At 37.9% G+C, this 21,772-nt stretch overlaps 1 protein-coding gene across 7 annotated transcripts in view; it reads right to left on the bottom strand.

Moving 5' to 3' along the window:
• cora (coracle) overlaps window positions 1-18,465 on the bottom strand; it is a 223,843-nt gene extending 205,378 nt beyond the window's left edge. For 5 of the 7 annotated variants that reach the window (XM_067772633.1, XM_067772636.1, XM_067772638.1 and 2 more), the window contains exons 1-2: window positions 18,384-18,465; window positions 17,468-18,045 (exon numbers count right to left, since the gene is read on the bottom strand). The gene's annotated coding sequence lies outside the window, so the exon portion shown is untranslated. The remainder of the gene's footprint in view (window positions 1-17,467; window positions 18,046-18,383) is intronic. The other 2 variants (XM_067772634.1, XM_067772635.1) reach the window with 2 other exon arrangements.
• Window positions 18,466-21,772: the final 3,307 nt, after the last annotated feature.

Raw genomic sequence — 21,772 nt, 5'->3', positions numbered from 1 at the left:
TCGGTAAAATTGATCCAATCATGGTTAGTTCAAACAATATATTTGTCAAAAGAAGACATTTGTTTCGTAATTAGAGAGAGGAGAAACTCGTGGGCTCCAGTTAACAATATTCCGTAAAAATAACAAATTCTCAATCAATCTACTGACGTAGACGTCTCCATCCGTTATCCATCAAGCAGGAAAGGCGTGGACAGAAGCGCAGGGCTGCAAAATTTGTAAGATGATTTGCATCTACTAGGGCTAGATCCTAGAAAACGTAAGCCCTGAAGTGGAATTCACTAACTTTTTTAACCATATTTGCCATCGCTTTATTTGCGAATCGTTAACTATAACGATTTCGGTATTCAGTAACTGTTTTGTATCGATATTTGTTTATCGGCGATATGCTGTGTTGTTAAATAAACGGCAAGTAAATTGACTGCGTTAAAAATCACAAAATTAATATTTCTGGCAATTTTAGTTAAAATATAAAATCGGAAATTTAATTAAATACTTTCAAACACGAAAAAATGCTTTATAAATCAAATGGCATTTGAATACTTGGCAAGATGAAGAGTTATAAAGTCCATCGCCAGTGGACAGACACCTTCTTAGAGAAGTAGATAACCCATTCCACTTGAATGCAACGGAGTTTCGAAAGCTGTACCGACTAACCCCAGACTGGGCTCATGATATTATTTCTCAACTTGATGGTCAATTAAGGGTACAAACGAAATGTAAATGTCATTTATTTCGAGTCGTTAAAACTAACTTAGTGAATAGTACAATCGATCAGGCAAGCGACAAAATCGTTAATTAAAATCTCGACAAATCGCATCTTTATAAATTACTGAATTCCACTACTGGTAACACTATAAACACACTCCCTCTATGTGAGGTCTTTATGTCAGTTCGATCTAACCTAACCTAAACGCTTATGAACTAAGCGAGGATGATGTCAAGAAACAAAAATTCCACCAGCGCAAAATAATTTTATTTTGATCGTGTCTATGTTAACTCTTACCTAAAGTATCGACAAGATACATATTTGAAATTTATCATATTGACAACTTTGTGGTGTACACTTATACGTAGATATATTTGTTTACACTTAGGTCTACATATGAAGGTACATATGCATGGATGTGTCTATATTTGCTACATAATCACAAATGAGCACCACCAAATAGGTAATAAGAGCAAAAACGGAAAAAGGCGTGATGCAAGAGAAGATGGGAGAATGACACAACACAAAACAAAACAGAAGCAAGAAGGCGCGAAAACTCATACATACACACTTAACACATTTTTACCACCACATTCATACCATAAATATTTCAACATCAATTCAAGTCAATGGCAGAGTCAAGAAAGGCGATTCGAAAAGCAGCACGAAAGTGGTAAACAAATGCGAGGATACAACATTAAAGGTAAAGCTAATGACACAAGTCAAAAAGCTGTGCGACCTATTGTCAGACGTATTATTTTTGATTTTTCTTGCACATAACCTTCCAACATCTTCAAGTATGGATGTATATACCATAAAAGAATTGGCAAACGCTTAGTTTTTGTATTTTATTAATTTTTTTAGGACGGGTGTTTTTTATCGTGGCTTTTGTGTTTTTCATCCCGTTTTCTAACTCAAGTTGCTATTCTGTAAAAAGTTACAATGTTTATTCATTGACATGTGAACACATATGTATGCGTGTGTATGTATTTGTTAACTTTTTAGTTTTTCGTTATTTAAAAGCCCCGTCCATAAACAGTTTTTCATATACATAGATGCGTTTAACTCAATCTTATGCAATATGAGTAGATTGCACGAATTTTTATGGAGAACGACAGATTGAGTGGAACTGGCGCCGTCTGACATGAACGAGTAGCAAACTTCCAACTTTTGTTGCAAGCAAAACATAAGAAGAAGCATTTGACATTTGCTTAGGCTAAGGGTGCTTTCACATTTTGCAAGTGAAATTATTTTTCCTACTCGTTGGTAACTTTTCTAACATTTTTCACAGTTGAAACTGCAATTTAGCAAATGAATAGGACACAAAATATGTTAGCAAGTATATTTATTGAATAGTGAGAATGCTAATAACAGTTATTTGCAAAAATAATAAAACTTCATATTTACAAACACAACATCTTGCGTGATTGTGGCGATGTTACTGGGATGCATTAGATTGCGTTGAATGCATCGGCACAATGACATTTTTCATATAGATGCGTTTAACACAAGCCTATGCATTCAAATAACATCGTCACAATCAACCAACATGTTGCGTTTGTAAATATGAAGGAACTTCAGACTTGCCAATTGAAGTTTATTACGCCTTGCCCATTCACATACAAAATTTCGCGAAGCACTGTTATAAACATTCTCCCTATACTACAAAAATACTTGCTGACATATTTTGTGTCGTATTCTATTGTTATATTGCAGTTTTTAATTGCGAAAAATGTTAGAAAATTTACCAACCAGTGGGAAAAATAATTTCACTTGCAAAGTGTTCCAACATGCGGCAGTTACTCACGAACGTACGTACCAAAAACGTGTCAGCTGACACGACCTATCTTATGAGTGTGCAATGTAAACGAAAACTCACCGACGTGCAACGCCCGTACGTTCGTAGCCCGGAACGTAGAAATCAAAACAATTTTGATTTTTTCCGTAAGAACGTGTCAGCTGATCGCTCTCTCACTAGCAAAGAGTATATATATACAAATATATACTCTTTGTCACTAGACAGAGTTACCTAGTAAACTTTTGTGCGCTAATTTTTGACCGTTTGCAGTTTTATGCAAAAACACCTAATTAAAGTTTGAAAAATTGTGAAAATTATTCGAAATAATTATGTAAAAGTGCAGATTATAAATACGTAATCTATTTCTATTTATTTAATATTAATTCCAGCCTTTTACAACATGAAAAATTAAATTGGAAAAAGTTGATGTTTCCATAAGCATGCATGCAAAATGGTCAATGGCAACAGTGCTTATCTGTAAACAATACACACACAAATATGTTATATACATGTACACAGCCGCACACATTGATTCCTACGGGCTTGAGGGTTCGGTCAAACGTGTTTCGTACGACAAAAGTCCGTACGTACGGCACACGTCAGTGGGTAATTGCCGCTTTAGCCAAAGCAAATGTCAAATTCTTCTTCTTATGATTTGCTTGCAACAAAAGTTGTTGCAAGGTGGCGCCAGTGTCGCTGATTCTATCTTTCTCCATAAAAATACGTACAATCTACTCATAATGCATAAGATTGTGTTAAACTCATCTATATGAAAAACTGCCTATGTGTCGGGGCTTTAATACGGCAACAAAACACAAACAAGCACAATTAATAGGGCCTAAACAAAATGCAAAGAGTACCAATAGCAAAAGCCGTCTCAATTGTAAATAAAATCCTGTGCATTGTAAATTTTACCAAGTAGCGCAACTAACAGCTGATCGGTGAAAATTCGCACATTCACACGCACAGTTCTCGACTCAGTTTCAAAAAAAAATTTTGATTATTTAATTCAAATTTTAAAGTGAGATAATCCTTATAAATTTATGTATACAGAATATATATGGCGTTTTTGTTGTTATTAAAACAATCGTTTTATTTATATTAAAGCTTTTATCATTTTTTTTTTTAACTTTGAAAAAACTCCGAATACCATTCCTTCATTATATGACATTCGACTGCCTAGTCCACTGCCTTCCACTCTATTCGCAACATAACCTCTACTTAAGCTGCCAAACTATATAGTAAACAATGATCCTGTGTTTATGGCTAGCACACTCGCAAAGCCGCGCACAGGGGAGCACTGGTTTCGCCAAGAAATATACACATGTGCGTCTCATTATTTTTAAGCAACGACCTTGTAAGAACACAGTCGGTTAAATACCACGAATAACAGTGATTGTATTTATGTGACCTTTGAATGGAATTTTATATTCTATTTGAGCACAAGTGTTTTTCCCCGATGTTTAGCGTATTCTGTCTAATTTAAGTGCATGTTAAATTGGCATATTTCTAATATTCTTTTAACCAATTTTTTTCGGACGCATTGCTGAATTTTCGGGTCTTGCAGGGAAGTGACGCCGCTTCATAGAGAACTGAGAAATAAAGTAAACGTCAAAATTGCTTGGCTACTACTATTTGTCACACAAGAAATATATCGTCGGCTTAGAGTGCAAACCTGCTATAGCAGACATAAAAAAATCACAATGAAGGCAAAAAACTATTTGCGTTTCAGATTGATATCATAGGAAATTCAAATAAATGCGTTCGCCATCAAAGCGTATAACTTTCGTATGCTGTATCTAATACGCATCTATGAAGCTGCGTCTCGTGTGCATCTTCCTTAACCCGGCGACAGGCGAAGTTTTTCCTGAGCGGTTTCTTATGATGTGGATACCGCGTTTACATTGGAAATCACGATACAAACATTTGAAGGTAAGACCATTTTCTTTTCTTGACGGCCATAACGTTTTTTTTTTTAATTTTTAAATAAATTTTAAAATCATTCCCCAAATCTTGAAAAACAAGCCAAAGGAACGAAACAAAAAATTTTGTATGTCTGACTTTCTCAAATACTAATTAAAATAAGGATATTCTCTTTGTCTAGAACCCATAGAAAAGGATGGAAGTTTTTCATTTTACTGTCAAGAGTGGTATACATGTAACAACAAAACATATCTGTGAATATTTGTTTACGCTACATTCACTCGATGCCTTGATTCGGCTATTCGACAGTACTCTGACATTTCGAAGTATTATGCATTTTGTTTTAATATTTATTAAAGAGCGAAAAAAATAAAGGAAATCCTTTTCGTTAAAATGTATGAATTATAATTTCTGTTCACTCCCTTCATAGAACAGAATTTCTATCACTCCACTTACAGAAACATGTTGCCAACGTATTCGTTGAGTGTTCTGGGGTCGAATCCTAACAAACAATCAGGGATCGGCAACCATACGAAAGAAAATGATACGTCAAACGTATAAACCAAATGGGATTATAATATACGATAGCAAACGAAACGTAATTTATTTTCAATTCACAATAAATTTTACGATCCACATTAGGTTGGATTGTATTTTTAGCTCACAATAGATTTTCAACTGTCAAATTGGTTGCCAAATATATAAAAAATTAAGTAAATAACTACGATGGATCCCATTTTATTGTTTTGTTTAGGATCAAGTAATAGCGAAGGCGATGAAAAGATAGCCCGAAGGCGGTGCAGTGACCATTGGCCTTATCGAACAAAGCGCAAGCATATCATTTATGTATCATTTCTTTGTTACAAAAAATTATTGCAGTTTCTTGAAGAGATTTCGCTTAACTTTAAAAGCTTTTAGTTTGTGCAGAAGTAAAATTTGAAGCAAGCCGATACCAAAGCGGGTGTCGCGCCATGAATTCCGCCAATTTTTCCTTTTGGCTTGGATTAAGCTTGTTTGTTAATAATTATAGTTTGAAATTTGTTACTATATTTTATTTATTAATATATTTTAACAATTTTCCTACATTTTCAATGAAATTTGTGTGTATACATACGATCGCCAGTTAGTGTTCGAATGAAAGTGGAACGTAACTGTACGTTCGTTACAATCGAAGTAGTACGTTCACGTATGTCATAATCCGAAAATCATGTTTTTACGTGACGAGTTATACGATCACGGATGTTACGATTTCGTCCCTGAATGCTCTTATTTCATTCACGCTAGTATCTAATGTCTATCTAGTGAATGTTACCAAGTGGCAACGCGGTGAGTGTGAATAAGGTGGGCGTTAGCATTTTTGATTTCCAGCAAAACAAAAAAAATTATATTTACATATCAGAACGCCGTTTGTCCTAAATTTCTATAACCAAGCTAAATGTATAAATATGCATAGGCACATAATCAATCACCCAGTAATTGCATAAACTGAAGGTCTATTTAATATTAGAAAAAATTAAAACGATAATAAATAATAGAAACAAGTAAGGAAGGCTAAGTTCGGGTGTAACCGAACATTACATACTCAGTTGAGAGCTGTGGAGACAAAGTAAGGGAAAATCACCATGTTGTAAAAAGAACCTAGGGTAACCCTGGAATGTGTTTGTATGACATGTGTATCAAATGAAAGGTATTAAAGAGTATTTTAAGAGGAAGTGGGCCATAGTTCTTTAGATGGACGCCATTTAGGGATATCGCCATAAAGGTGGACCAGGCCTGACTTTAGAATTTGTTTGTACGATATGGGTATCAAATGAAATGTGTTACTGATAATTTTAAAAGGGAGTGGGCCTAAGTTCTATAGGTGGACGCCTTTTCGAGATATCGCCATAAAGGTGGACCAGGGGTGACTCTAGAATTTATTTTGTACGATATCGGTATCAAATGAAAGGTATTAATGAGTATTTTAAAAGGGCGTGGGCCTAAGTTCTATAGATGGACGCCGTTTCGAGATATCGCCATAAAGATGGACCATGGGTGACTCTAGAATGTGTTTGTACAATATGGGTATCAAACGAAAGGTGTTAATAAGTGTTTTAGAAGGGAGTGGGCATTAGTTCTATAGGTAGACGCCTTTTCGGAATATCGTTATAAAAGTGGACCAGGGGTGACTCTAGAATGCGTTTGTACAATATGGGTATCAAATGAAAGGTGTTAATGAGTATTTTAAAAGGGCGTGGACCTTAGTTCTATAGGTGGACGTCTTTTCGAGATATCGCCATAAAGGTGGACCAGGGGTGACTCTAGAATTTGTTTGTACGATATGGGTATCAAATGAAAGGTGTTAATGAGTATTTTAAAAGGCCGTGGGCCTTAGTTCTATAGGTGGACACCCTTTCGAAATATCGCCATAAAGGTGGACCAGGGGTGACTCTAGAATTTGTTTGTACGATATGGGTATCAAATGAAAGGCGTTAATGAGTATTTTAAAAGGGCGTGGGCCTTAGTTCTATAGGTGGATGCCTTTTCGAGACTTCGCCATAAAGGTGGACCAGGGGTGACTCTAGAATTTGTTTGTACGATATGGGTATCAAATGAAAGGTGTTAATGAGTATTTTAAAAGGGCGTCGGCCTTAGTTCTATAGGTGGACGCCTGTTCGAAATATCGCCATAAAGGTGGACCAGGGGTGACTCTAGAATTTGTTTGTACGATATGGGTATCAAATGAAAGGCGTTAATGAGTATTTTAAAAGGGCGTGGGCCTTAGTTCTATAGGTGGATGCCTTTTCGAGACTTCGCCATAAAGGTGGACCAGGGGTGACTCTAGAATTTGTTTGTACGATATGGGTATCAAATGAAAGGTGTTAATGAGTATTTTAAAAGGGCGTCGGCCTTAGTTCTATAGGTGGACGTCTTTTCGAGATATCGCCATAAAGGTGGACCAGGGGTGACTCTAGAATTTGTTTGTACGATATGGGTATCAAATGAAAGGTGTTAATGAGTATTTTAAAAGGCCGTGGGCCTTAGTTCTATAGGTGGACACCTTTTCGAAATATCGCCATAAAGGTGGACCAGGGGTGACTCTAGAATTTGTTTGTACTATATGGGTATCAAATGAAAGGTGTTAATGAGTATTTTAAAACGGCGTGGGCCTTAGTTCTATAGGTGGATGCCTTTTCGAGATATCGCCATAAACGTGGACCAGGGGTGACTCTAGAATTTGTTTGTACGATATGGGTATCAAATGAAAGGTGTTAATGAGTATTTTAAAAAGCAGTTGGCCTTAGTTCTATGTGTGGACGCCTTTTCGAGATATCGCCATAAACGTGGACCAGGGGTGACTCTGGAATTTGTTTGTACTATATGGGTATCAAATGAAAGGTGTTAATGAGTATTTTAAAAGGCCGTGGGCCTTAGTTCTATAGGTGGACACCCTTTCGAAATATCGCCATAAAGGTGGACCAGGGGTGACTCTAGAATTTGTTTGTACGATATGGGTATCAAATGAAAGGCGTTAATGAGTATTTTAAAAGGGCGTGGGCCTTAGTTCTATAGGTGGACACCTTTTCGAAATATCGCCATAAAGGTGGACCAGGGGTGACTCTAGAATTTGTTTGTACGATATGGGTATCAAATGAAAGGCGTTAATGAGTATTTTAAAAGGGCGTGGGCCTTAGTTCTATAGGTGGATGCCTTTTCGAGATATCGCCATAAACGTGGACCAGGGGTGACTCTGGAATTTGTTTGTACTATATGGGTATCAAATGAAAGGTGTTAATGAGTATTTTAAAAGGCAATGGGCCTTAGTTCCATAGGTGGACGCCTTTTCGGAATATCGTTATAAAAGTGGACCAGGGGTGACTCTAGAATGCGTTTGTACAATATGGGTATCAAATGAAAGGTGTTAATGAGTATTTTAAAAGGGCGTGGGCCTTAGTTCTATAGGTGGACGCCTTTTCGAAATATCGCCATAAAGGTGGGCCAGGGGTGACTCTAGAATTTTTTTGTACGATATGGGTATCAAATGAAAGGTGTTAATGAGTATTTTAAAAAGGAGTGGGCCTTAGTTCTATATGTGGACGCCTTTTCGAGATATCGCCATAAACGTGGACCAGGGGTGACTCTAGAATGTGTTTGTACGATATGGGTAACAAATTAAAGGTATTAATGAGGGTTTTAAAAGGGAGTGGCCCTTAGTTGTATATGTGAAGGCGTTTTCGCGATATCGACCAAAATGTGGACCAGGGTGATCCAGAACATCATCTGTCGGGTACCGCTAATTTATTTATATATGTAATACCACGAACAGTATTTCTGCCAAAATTCCAAGGGCTTTTGATCTCGCCCTGCAGAACTTTGTGCCACACCCATTTTACCAATTTTTTTTCTAAAGTTATATTTTGCGTCAATAGACCAATACAATTACCATGTTTCATCCCTTTTTTCGTATTTGGTATATAATTATGGCATTTCTTTCATTTTTCGTAATTTTCGGTATCGAAAAAGTGGGCGTGGTCATAGTCGGATTTCGGCCATTTTTTACACCAATACAAAGTGAGTTCAGATAAGTACGTGAACTGAGTTTAGTAAAGATATATCAATTTTTGCTCAAGTTATCGTGTTAACGGCCGAGCGGAAGGAGAGACGGTCGACTGTGTATAAAAACTGGGCGTGGCTTCAACCGATTTCGCCCTTTTTCACAGAAAATAGTTATCGTCCTAGAATCTAAGCCTCTACCAAATTTCACAAGGATTGGTAAATTTGTGTTCGACTTATGGCATTAAAAGTATCCTAGACAAATTAAATGAAAAAGGGCGGAGCCACGCCCATTTTGAAATTTTCTTTTATTTTTGTATTTTGTTGCACCATATCATTACTGGAGTTGAATGTTGACATAATTTACTTATATACTGTAAAGATATTAACTTTTCTTTTAAAACTTGAATTAAAAAAAAAAAATTTTTAAAAGTGGGCGTGGTCGTTCTCCGATTTTGCTAATTTTTATTAAGCAGACATATAGTAATAAGAGTAACGTTCCTGCCATATTTCATCATTATATCTTCAACGACTGCCAAATTACAGCTTGCAAAACTTCTAAATTACCTTCTTTTAAAAGTGGGCGGTGCCACGCCCATTGTCCACAATTTTACTAGTTTTCTATTCTGCGTCATAAGTTCAACTCACCTACCAAGTTTCATCGCTTAATCCATATTTGGTAATGAATTATCGCACTTTTTCGATTTTTCGAAATTTTCAATATCGAAAAAGTGGGCGTGGTTATAGTCCGATATCGTTCATTTTAAATAGCGATCTGAGATGAGTGCCCGGCAACCTACATACCAAATTTCATCAAGATACCTCAAAATTCACTCAAGTTATCGTGTTAACGGACAGATGGACGGACGGACGGACATGGCTCAATCGAACTTTTTTCGATATCCAATCAAAGTTAATATACTCTGTGAGCTCTGCTCAAATGAGTATAAAAACAAGTAAGGAAGGTTAAGTTCGGGTGTAACCGAACATTACATACTCAGTTGAGAGCTGGTGGCAACATAAGGGAAAATAACCATGTAGGAAAATGAACCGAGGGTAACCCTGGAATGTGTTTGTATGACATGTGTATCAAATGAAAGGTGTTAATGAGTATTTTAAAAGGGAGTGATCCTTATTTCCATAGGTGGACGCCGTTTCGTGATATCGCCATAAAGGGGACCAGGGGTGACTCTAGAATGCGTTTGTACACTATGGGTGTCAAAAGAAAGGTATTAATGAGTATTTTAAGAGGGCGTGGGCCTTAGTTCTATATGTGGACGCCTTTTCGAGATATCGCCATAAAGGTGGACAGGGGTGACTCTAGAATTTGTTTGTACGATATGGGTATAAAATGAAAGGTGTTAATGAGTATTTTAAAAGGGAGCGGGCCTTAGTTCCATAGGTGGATGCCTTTTCGAGATATCGCCATAAAGGTGGGTCAGGGGTGACTCTAGAATTTTTTTGTACGATATGGGTATCAAATGAAAGGTGTTAATGAGTATTTTAAAAAGGAGTGGGCCTTAGTTCTATATGTGGACGCCTTTTCGAGATATCGCCATAAACGTGGACCAGGGGTGACTCTAGAATGTGTTTGTATGATATGGGTATCAAATTAAAGGTATTAATGAGGGTTTTAAAAGGGAGTGGCCCTTAGTTGTAAGGTGTTAATGAGTATTTTAAAAGAGCGTGGGCCTTAGTTCTATAGGTGGACGCCTTTTCGAGATATCGCCATAAGCGTGGACCAGGGGTGACTCTAGAATGTGTTTGTATGATATGGGTATCAAATTAAAGGTATTAATGAGGGTTTTAAAAGGGAGTGGCCCTTAGTTGTAAGGTGTTAATGAGTATTTTAAAAGAGCGTGGGCCTTAGTTCTATAGGTGGACGCCTTTTCGAGATATCGCCATAAACGTAGACCAGGGGTGACTCTAGAATTTGTTTGTACGATATGGGTATCAAACGAAAGGTGTTAATAAGTGTTGTAAAAGGGAGTGGGCGTTAGTTCTATGGGTGGACGCCTTTTCGGGATATCGCCATAAACGTGGACCAGGGGTGACTCTAGAATGCGTTTGTACAATATGGGTATCAAATGAAAGGTGTTAATGAGTATTTTAAAAGGGCGTGGGCCTTAGTTCTATAGGTGGACGCCTTTTCGAGATATCGCCATAGAGGTGGACCAGGGGTGACTCTAGAATTTGTTTGTACGATATGGGTATAAAATGAAAGGTGTTAATGAGTATTTTAAAAGGGAGTGGGCCTTAGTTCCATAGGTGGATGCCTTTTCGAGATATCGCCATAAAGGTGGGTCAGGGGTGACTCTAGAATTTTTTTGTACGATATGGGTATCAAATGAAAGGTGTTAATGCGTATTTTAAAAAGGAGTGGGCCTTAGTTCTATATGTGGACGCCTTTTCGAGATATCGCCATAAACGTGGACCAGTGGTGACTCTAGAATGTGTTTGTATGATATGGGTATCAAATTAAAGGTATTAATGAGGGTTTTAAAAGGGAGTGGCCCTTAGTTGTAAGGTGTTAATGAGTATTTTAAAAGAGCGTGGGCCTTAGTTCTATAGGTGGACGCCTTTTCGAGATATCGCCATAAACGTGGACCAGGGGTGACTCTAGAATTTGTTTGTACGATATGGGTATCAAATGAAAGGTGTTAATAAGTATTTTAAAAGGGAGTGGGCCTTAGTTCCATAGGTGGATGCCTTTTCGAGATATCGACATAAAGGTGGACCAGGCGTGACTCTAGAATTTTTTTGTACGATATGGGTATCAAATGAAAGGTGTTAATGAGTATTTTCAAAAGGAGTGGGCCTTAGTTCTATATGTGGACGCCTTTTCGAGATATCGCCATAAACGTGGACCAGGGGTGACTCTAGAATGTGTTTGTATGATATGGGTATCAAATTAAAGGTATTAATGAGGGTTTTAAAAGGGAGTGGCCCTTAGTTGTATATGTGAAGGCGTTTTCGAGATATCGACCAAAATGTGGATCAGGGTGATCCAGAATTTCATCTGTCGGGTACCGCTAATTTATTTATATATGTAATACCACGCGGCCACCGTGGTGTGATGGTAGCGTGCTCCGCCTATCACGCCGTATGCCCTGGGTTCAACTCCCGGGCAAAGCAACATCAAAATTTTAGAAATAAGGTTTTTCAATTAGAAGAAAAATTTTCTAAGCGGGGTCGCCCCTCGGCAGTGTTTGGCAAGCGCTCCGGGTGTATTTCTGCCATGAAAAGCTCTCAGTGAAAACTCATCTGCCTTGCAGATGCCGTTCGGAGTCGGCATAAAACATGTAGGTCCCGTCCGGCCAATTTGTAGGGAAAATCAAGAGGAGCACGACGCAAATTGGAAGAGAAGCTCGGCCTTAGATCTCTTCGGAGGTTATCGCGCCTTACATTTATTTTATTTATTTATGTAATACCACGAACAGTATTCCTTCCAAGATTCCAAGGGCTTTTGATTTCGCCCTGCAAAACTTTTTCATTTTCTTCTACTTAATATGGTAGGTGTCACACCCATTTTACCAAGTTTTTTTCTAAAGTTATATTTTGCGTCCATATTGGCGGCCACCGTGGTGTGATGGTAGGGTGCTCCGCCTACCACACCGTATGCCCTGGGTTCGAACCCCGGGCAAAGCAACATCAAAATTTTAGAAATAAGGTTTTTAAATTAGAAGAAAATTTTTGTAAGCGGGGTCGCCCCTCGGCAGTGTTTGGCAAGCGCTCCGGGTGTATTTCTGCCATGAAAAGCTCTCAGTGAAAACTCATCTGCCTTGCAGATGCCGTTCGGAGTCGGCATAAAACATGTAGGTCCCGTCCGGCCAATTTTTTAGGGAAAATCAAGAGCACGACGCAACTTGGAAGAGAAGCTCGGCCTTAGATCTCTTCGGAGGTTATCGCGCCTTTCATTTATTTTTTTTTTTATATTTTGCGTCAATAGACCAATACAATTACCATGTTTCCTCCCTTTTTTCGTATTTGGTATATAATTATGGCATTTTTTTTCAATTTTCGTAATTTTCGATATCGAAAAAGTGGGCGTGGTCATAGTCGGATTTCAGCCATTTTTTATACCAACACAAAGTGAGTTCAGATAAGTACGTGAACTGAGTTTAGTAAAGATATATCGATTTTTGCTCAAGTTATAGTGTCAAAGGCCGATCGGAAGGACAGACGGTCGACTGTGTATAAAAACTGGGCGCGGCTTCAACCGATTTCGCCCTTTTTCACAGAAAACAGTTATCGTCCTAGAATCTAAGCCTCTACCAAATTTTACAAGGATTGGTAAATTTTTGTTCGACTTATGGCATTAAAAGTATCCTAAACCAATTAAATGAAAAAGGGCGGAGCCACGCCCATTTTGAAATTTTCTTTTATTTTTGTATTTTGTTACACCATATCATTACTGGAGTTGAATGTTGGCATAATTTACTTATATACTCTAAAGATATTAACTTTTCTTTTAAAATTCGAATTTAAAAAAAAATTTTTTTAAAAAGTGGGCATGGTCGTTCTCCGATTTTGCTAATTTTTAGTAAGCAGACATATAGTAATAAGAGTAACGTTCCTGCCAAATTTCATCATGATATCTTCAACGATTGCCAAATAACAGCTTCCAAAACTTCTAAATTACCTTCTTTTAAAAGTGGGCGGTGCCACGCCCATTGTCCAAAATTTTACCATTTTTCTATTCTGCGTCATAAGTTCAACTAACTTACCAAGTTTCATCGCTTAATCCGTATTTGGTAATGAATTATCGCACTTTTTCGATTTTTCGAAATTTTCGATATCGAAAAAGTGGGCGTGGTTATTGTCCGATATCGTTCATTTTAAATAGCGATCTGAGATGAGTGCCCAGGAACCTACATACCAAATTTCATCAAGATACCTCAAAATTTACTCAAGTTATCGTGTTAACGGACAGACGGACGGACGTGCATAGCTCAATCGAATTTTTTTTCGATACTGATGATTTTGATATATGGAAGTCTATATCTATCTCGATTCCTTTATACCTGTACAACCAACCGTTATCCAATCAAAGTTAATATACTCTGTGAGCTCTGCTCAACTGAGTATAATAATAGATTTTGGCATGACTGAAAATAAACGCTGTCGATTTTTCATCGAATAACTAGTGTGTATTAACATTAGAGTGGTCTTTAAGTTGTATGTAATATTTTAAATACTTGGTTTTAAAGGACAGTTATTCAGCCCAATTCTAAACAAAAATTCCTTGTATAAAACAAGTTTCCATCTCCAATTCCTCTTATTATGAATAAAAGATCCGTGGTAATATTTGCCACTTCTCCCTTTCCTCTTATTTTGAACAATATTCGAAAAAGAAAAAACCGGTTAAGAAAGAAAAGTGCGTATTATGAATGTGATCGAAAGGGAGATTTCGCTGTCAGTTTTAAGAATGAGTAGGAAAAATAAGTTCACTTGCCAAGTGTGAAAGAACCCTCAGCCAAAGCACCCGTCTTCGCAGTTGTCCTCAACATGGAGAGGGCATTCAACAACGTTCAGACAGAGGCCAACTGCAGAGCATTTAGACGACATGAAACCCAAGACTTTATAGTACATGTATCGATTCTATGCTCAGGAGTGCGGTCGTCAACACAACTTTAGGAGCTGGCTCAGTTTGTAAAATGGGTACCAGAGGCACACCTCAGGGCGGCGTCCTATCCATTCTTCTCTGGATACAGGTAGTCAATGAAATTCAACTTTAAAACCGCACGTTGCGCCATTTCGCGCAAACGAGCTGGTGGTAAACTCAACAAAAATGGAAATTGTCGTGTTCATAAGAAAAACAAAAATCTCCCCTTCCCCTTTATTTTACCGAGGCTAAACTGCACAACGACAGATTTATCGTCTGAATCCAAATGCTCGATTAAAAATTAAGCTGGAAAAGGAACCTTGTGATGGGGTCAAAGAAAATTCTGGCAGCATACTACAGCTGAAAAAGGGCTTTCGGGAGGGACAGTCCCCAGTCCCGCATATCATGCATGGCATGTACAAAACAGTCATTGGACCGATACGTATATATTAAGTTCTTATTTGGTGGAAGGCCGTAGACAAAAAGAACAATGAACGTAGTGTTAGGAAGGTGTGAAGACTAGCATTTCTGAGCAGTAGGCAGCGCACTTCGGGAAGGGTTAAGGGTAACGTTTCACTTGAAGCCGCTACAGGTATTCCTGCAGGGACTGACCTCGAAAGGCGACTAAGATAATGCAACATGTCCATATACGGGCACGCAACGATATTAGATGACATGACAAGGGGACGATTAAATGAAATCACAACTGACCTAATGTCCGACACCGATCATATCATGGCAATTCACACAGGTGAGCATAAGATATCCTTAGGGGAGGAATGATAGAAAGATCTAGGGACAGTGGTAAGGGCATAATAATCTTGAGCTTGAAAATGAAAAAGGAAACTGAAGCTGTAATATACTCAAAGTACTTCTAGGTAAATCAATTGTATCGACTTCCTGACTCATGCGGTGTCTTCCAGGCAGAGGTCTATGCAGTGAGAGAACCTATGGGTGTTATCACAGGTCATTTTTCAATTGCAGAAATGCTCGGAAGGTGGCGCATACCAACTTTTCTTCCTCTACAGAAGCCGTCAGAATGATGAGGAAGATGAGTCGATCCATCAATCACTCTGCCGATGTCTAGAGAATCACACTTCTAGGCAGTTTTTCGACAGTCTGGCGAGATGGGGAAGGTCGACCTTTCACTCCCACTTAAGTTAATCAGAGAAAGCAAGTGGATGTTGAGAACCAATAGGAAATAATATGGTGAGACGAATGTGCCGCCACGCGGCATTAACTGAGGGCACTCACAATGAGCAATTTTTTATGAGTGGAAATGTAGGAAATTTACACACACGCCTTCTTTACCTAACCTAACTCAACCTGGTCATCGAGCATAGTATTAATTCAAAATTTCCAAGTTTAGGAAAAATAGACTTTTCAACGCCCGTAGCGATCTACAAATTTAATTCGTTCGACCCGACTTCTCATATTGTCTCGTATTCATAAATATGACACATTTATTTTGAATCACTTCAATAATTTTATCACACAAATTTGCAAAATATTGCGTTTTTATTAAAATCTGCAGCTGTGGTCGATTCTCCCCGAACTTAAGGAAGCGGCACAATGAAATTTTTTATATAAATGCGTTTAACACAAGCTTATGCTTTCCAGTAACATCGCCATAATCCACCAAGATGTTGCGTTTATAAATATGAGGGAACTTCAGACTTGGCAATTGAAGTTTGTTTCGCCTTGCCCATTCACATACAAAATTTCGTGAAGCACTCCCTATACAACAAAAATACTTGCTAACATATTTTGTGTCGTATTCATTTGTTATATTGCAGTTTTTAGTTGCGCAAAATGTTAGCAGTTACCAACGATTTGGAAAAAATAATTTCACTTGCAAAGTGTGCCAGCACCCTTAGCCAGAGCAAATATAAATTCTTCTTCTTATGCTTTGCTTGCAGCAAAATTTTAAAGTTGACTACTTTTTCATGTCAAATGGCGCCAGTGTCGCTCAATCTACCGTTCTCCATAAAATTACGTACAATCTACTCATAATGCATGAGACTGAGTAAAAGAGAAACTGCTTATGTGGCGCGGCTTTTAGACTTTGTATTCAGATGTATGGTCACTGTTGGGTATAAACGTCATATATGTATTTTAGTAGGTACCGCCATCTTTTTTATACTCAGCTGAGCAGAGCATAACGGTACCCCGTAACGGCATAAACTAATCGAGATAGATATAGACTCTATATATCAAAATGATCTGGGCGAAAAAAAAGAAATTCATTTAACCATGTCCGTCCGTCTGTCCGTGAACACGATAACTTGAGTAAATTTTGAGGTACCTATCTTAATGAAATTTGGTACGTAAGTTCCTGGGCACTCATCTCAAATCGCTATTTAAAATGAACGAAATCGGACATAACCACGCCCACTTTTTCGATATCGAAAATTTCGAAAAACCGAAAAAGTGCAATAATTCATTATCAAAGACGGATAAAGCGATAAAACTTGGTACGTGTGTTAAACCTTATGACGCAGAATAGAAAATTAGTAAAATTTTGGACAATGGGCGTGGCACCGCCCACTTTTAAAAGAAGGTACACAATTTAAAAGTTTTGCAAGCTGTAATTTGGCAGCCGTTGAAGATATCATGATGAAATTTGGCAGGAACGTTACCCCTATTACTATATGTGTTCTAAATAAAAATTAGCAAAATCAGATGACGAACACGCCCACTTATAAAAAAAAAATTTTTTGTCGAATTTTAACAAAAAATTTAATATCTTTACAGTATATAAGTAAATTATGTCAACATTCAACTCCAACATTTGTCTCCAAAGCTCTCAGCTGAGTATGTAATGTTCGGTTACACCCGAACTTAGCCTTCCTTACTTGTTATTTCTTAAATCGGTTTACAATGACCACTCTGATATGCTTACCTTTTTACTTCTTATGTCGCTTTGCTGTTGTTTTATCGTTACAAGCACCAACGGCAACGCAACGTTCAATCGAATGCAAAAGTAATAAGAAGGAAATAAACGAAATTAAATAACTTATTCGAATTGCAGGATATAGAGAGGAGAGCGTAAAAGGCGCTTTCTCTTCTTAGTAGATATATTCCTTCGCGCAATTCATGGATGGATGTTTGTGCATATGTGTTTGTAATTTGTGCTACTGTTGCTCAATGCAATGAAATCATCAAAACTGTGAAACAAACGAGTTGCGTTTCCTGTTTTTTGTTTTTTGGAATTTATGTATGTATGTATATCAATTAATGCCTGCTTTTGGGCGCATTAGCTTGCACATAAAAAAAAAATATTTCGTCGTAACTCCTTACTTTAAGTAGGGTATTCGTTATTGATTTCTCGCAAAAAATTTAATTCTTAACTTTTTGCATGCAAAAATTTTGTTAAATCTGTATTTAATTTGTTTTGTTAGTACCGCGCACTACTTCACTTTTGTTAGTTTTTCCTTCACTTTGTTCCCAAACAAAATCGAATTCGTTTTTTCCCAATTTCTAAATCAAAATTCAGGAGATATAAATCATTATACTGTTTGAAGGACGTATAAGACACGAACTAAAATTTTTTAATTCACATTTGTTTTCCGACAGATACTTACATATCTATATACATACATATGTATATAAAACAAGTTAATACGCATACATTCATACATTTATATGCCCATATGCATACTTTCGTATGTATGCATGCATGTAGGTATGTATATGCACGAATTATTGAAAATTCAATCTGCCTTAGTTTTTTATATGCATATGTATATACATGTACGTATGTAATTATTTGTATATTTTTTATGTTAATATTTTAGCGTATCAGAAAGGTATCTTACGGATGTATAACTATAAAAAACAAGCGAACGGCACGAACAAGAGACTCGAACTGACTCAAGTTGACTTTCTGTTGGCACCGATACACTGGCAAATCAATTTAATAATAAAAATAGGTGGTGGCGCAATGTAAACACTCTTTTTCTCAATTTTCTCTTCCTCAGTCAACTAATCAGAGTTGCTGTAGTCTTCTAAAAAATAGTATGATACACATGGTTCAACTATATACAGGTTGGCTCATCTGTAAAGCAACAAAATATGTCTGTTCAAATTGTCAAAATCTGTGTATTGGTGTTGGTGCGAATGGTATGGAATGGAAACATAAAACTTAGCAGTTTTTGTATGTGTAAGTAAAATGTTGCCAATGTGTTGGTTTCATTTTGAGTTTGCCATCTCCTTTTGACAATCCCTTCGACCAGGCAATGACATAAATAAAATCAGCTGATAAGATGAGCCAACCTGTACATAATTGAACCATGTATGGTACATATAAAAGACCCACATAGAGTTGCCGCTATAAAAAAATATCTAACAATAATTTCTCAAGACTTGTTATACTACAAATACGGGTGATATTCTGCAACTCACACCGCAGCGTCGAAATAATTATTCGCTGAACGGCACGACCGCCTGTCAGCAGTGAATACTACCCTGGCATCATATTACTACTCACTGTTGAAAACCGCATTATTCTAGGTGATTTTAATGCCCACCACAGTCTGTGGCATTCTGATTTACCAACGGGTCAAACAAAAGAAACGTCGTTCGGCACGATAAACGGGGACGCCCCCACACGTATGGTAGTAAGCTGTGATAAAGTGCCAGACACCTCCATCCTAACCGTAGGACTTTTTACCTGGTTCAACTGGCAGATAACATTGGCATCCGATCACATACCCATACTCCTCTCATTCGAGGGATCAGCAGAACTTAACACTTCTGAAAAATGCACTTTCATAAATTTTAAAAAAGATAGTGGGAAGATTACAAACATTTACAGACAATCACTTTGCTGCCCTCTCTATCTCGACTGATTCCCGTCAAGGGGAGAGTACTTTCCGCTAGGTCATTGAATCCGCGTCGACTCGTTTTATTGCAGTTTGAAGAATCCCGGAAATCCGGCCATTTCCAGAGTCTTTTGCCAATTATCAGCTTGGTTTTCGAAAACTACATAGCACTACCACTGCGTTAAACGCCATCAACATACAGATAAATTGCGGATTGAAAACCCCACCACAGAACAATACCCGTAGAGCTTTTAATAAAGTCGGCCCCGGCACATTACTGCAAGACTTGGAAGAGTCCCCTCTTCCCTCTAGTCTCAAAAGGTGGATCGCAAATTATCTCTTTGGTCGGAAGGCATCGGTGCGTTTCAGGAACGTAACATCTAAGCCCATAAGAATTAAACAAGGGGTGCCACAGGGTGATGTCCTATCACTGCTTTTGTTTAACTTATACATATCGAAGCTCCCTTCGCCACTGGAAGAAGTTACCATTGTATCCTACGCCGATGACTGCACGATAATGGCTACAGGTCCCGGCCCACACATCGATGAGCTATATAATAAAATAAGGGACTATCTCCCTGATCTCTCCAGTGTCTACGCCTCGCCTGACATTGTCACCGACCATATCATCGGCGACCTTAGTTATAACATACACAAAACCAATGTCAACCATTACGCTACCGACTGTCTTATATCCAAAAATACTGAGTGCGATATTCGATCAGGAAACCATTTACACAGTGCAACGGGAGTCCTCCCATTAGGGAGAGGAATGAAATACTGAACAGTTTCTGATTGAAGAGGCGCCGCCTCCTAGGCACTTAAGAAGTTATTTCCGCAAATACCCCAAACTCGTAGTAGAGAAAAGCAAAGCTTCTAACACCCTTCTCACTCTGGTTCAACCCTGTTGAAACTGCATGTTTCCTTGGACCGTTAGAGAATATCAATGAAAATTTGAAAGTACTCGCACCTATTGGATGCATTGCTGCAACAACAAGAACATGTGCATAGGTCCCATCACGCTAATTTGTAGAAAAAATTAAAAGGGATATGAAAACTCAAACAATTTTTTCATATTTTTTGTTTGTCTCGAATACGTGTGCGAATTATTTAAGCGCAATTTTGGATCACCCTATGTATTGAACGAGGAGAAAATTAAAAGAGAGGAGTACTTTTTGTGTTGTTTTTAAGACAGTCTGTTGCTCCTGGTTGGCTATGGCACAAATTGCTATAGAACAATAATATGTCTCCAAAAATAATCCAATCTCCAAAAATCCTCAACGGTCACATACATTAAGTTGGAATACGATGAGTTGAACCGTGCCGGGTGTTGTTGTTGTTATTTTAGCGATAAGGACACTCCCCGAAGGCCTTAGGGAGTGTTATCGAGTTTATGGTCCTTTGCCGGATGCAGATCCGGTACGTTCCGGTACCAAGCCCGACCATCTGGGGAACGATTTGTTATGACCGCATGCGACATTCTAGGCCAGCCCGCCTTCCCACCCCCGGTCGTGACCTATCAGCGGGAAAATGCCGAACATATACATACGTCTTGAATACGAGGCCATCTCCATAAAAAGTGTTTTATATACTTGACCAAACCCATGTAGCGACTGTATTTCGTCGTGCTGAAATCCGACTATAACCCCGCCCACTTTTTCGATTTCGAGAGATGAAAAAAGGGGCTAAAACTTGGCATGTCGTCTGATTTCGACGCAAAATATAAATGGTTGAAAATGAACGTGGAACCGCCCACATTTGAAAGAAAAACATTTAAAGTTTTGCAAGCCGTTTAATATATTGTAACGAATTAAGTGAAATTCCGCTTTTTCCAAATTTTCTGCTAACGTTCGAATCATTAACTGTTGAATAAAATACCCAATATTCTGTATTACAAAATGGTCTTTATTAGACTACTTTGAAAGTACTTCGCAATTAAACTTCACTTCGCAACTTATAGCGTGCTTAAATCAAACTGATTACGGACTACTCAGCTTCTGCTGCTTTTATACTCTCTGCCCAAATGTACAGACGTTTCTTCTTCTAGAATCCTCTACCTGGTCACCAGCCATTCGCGCGTGTATTTGTAGTGTGTAACCATATGCCTGTGTATATGTGAGCGAAGTAGTAGCTGATGATGACATGCGTTTGTGCGTATCTCTCTGCTGCTTGTATGAATGTGTGTACATGATGATTAATGTATTTATGTAGCTTGCTTAAATGTTGTTGTGACTTTATTTAATAACCTTAGAGATGGTAATATTAGTCACAATATATATGAATTTGGCGAGGACGTTATCCTTGCTATGATATACATACTAAGGCATCAAAACCCGAAGATCTTTTGCAATCCCGGTATTTCAGGATTTAAAGATGACAATCCC

Source organism: Eurosta solidaginis, chromosome 3 (assembly GCF_040869045.1).
Source record: "Eurosta solidaginis isolate ZX-2024a chromosome 3, ASM4086904v1, whole genome shotgun sequence".
In the NCBI taxonomy this organism is placed as follows: domain Eukaryota; kingdom Metazoa; phylum Arthropoda; class Insecta; order Diptera; family Tephritidae; genus Eurosta; species Eurosta solidaginis.
Note: the sequence above shows the minus strand (reverse complement) of the source record. Positions and strands in the feature narration are given on the sequence as shown.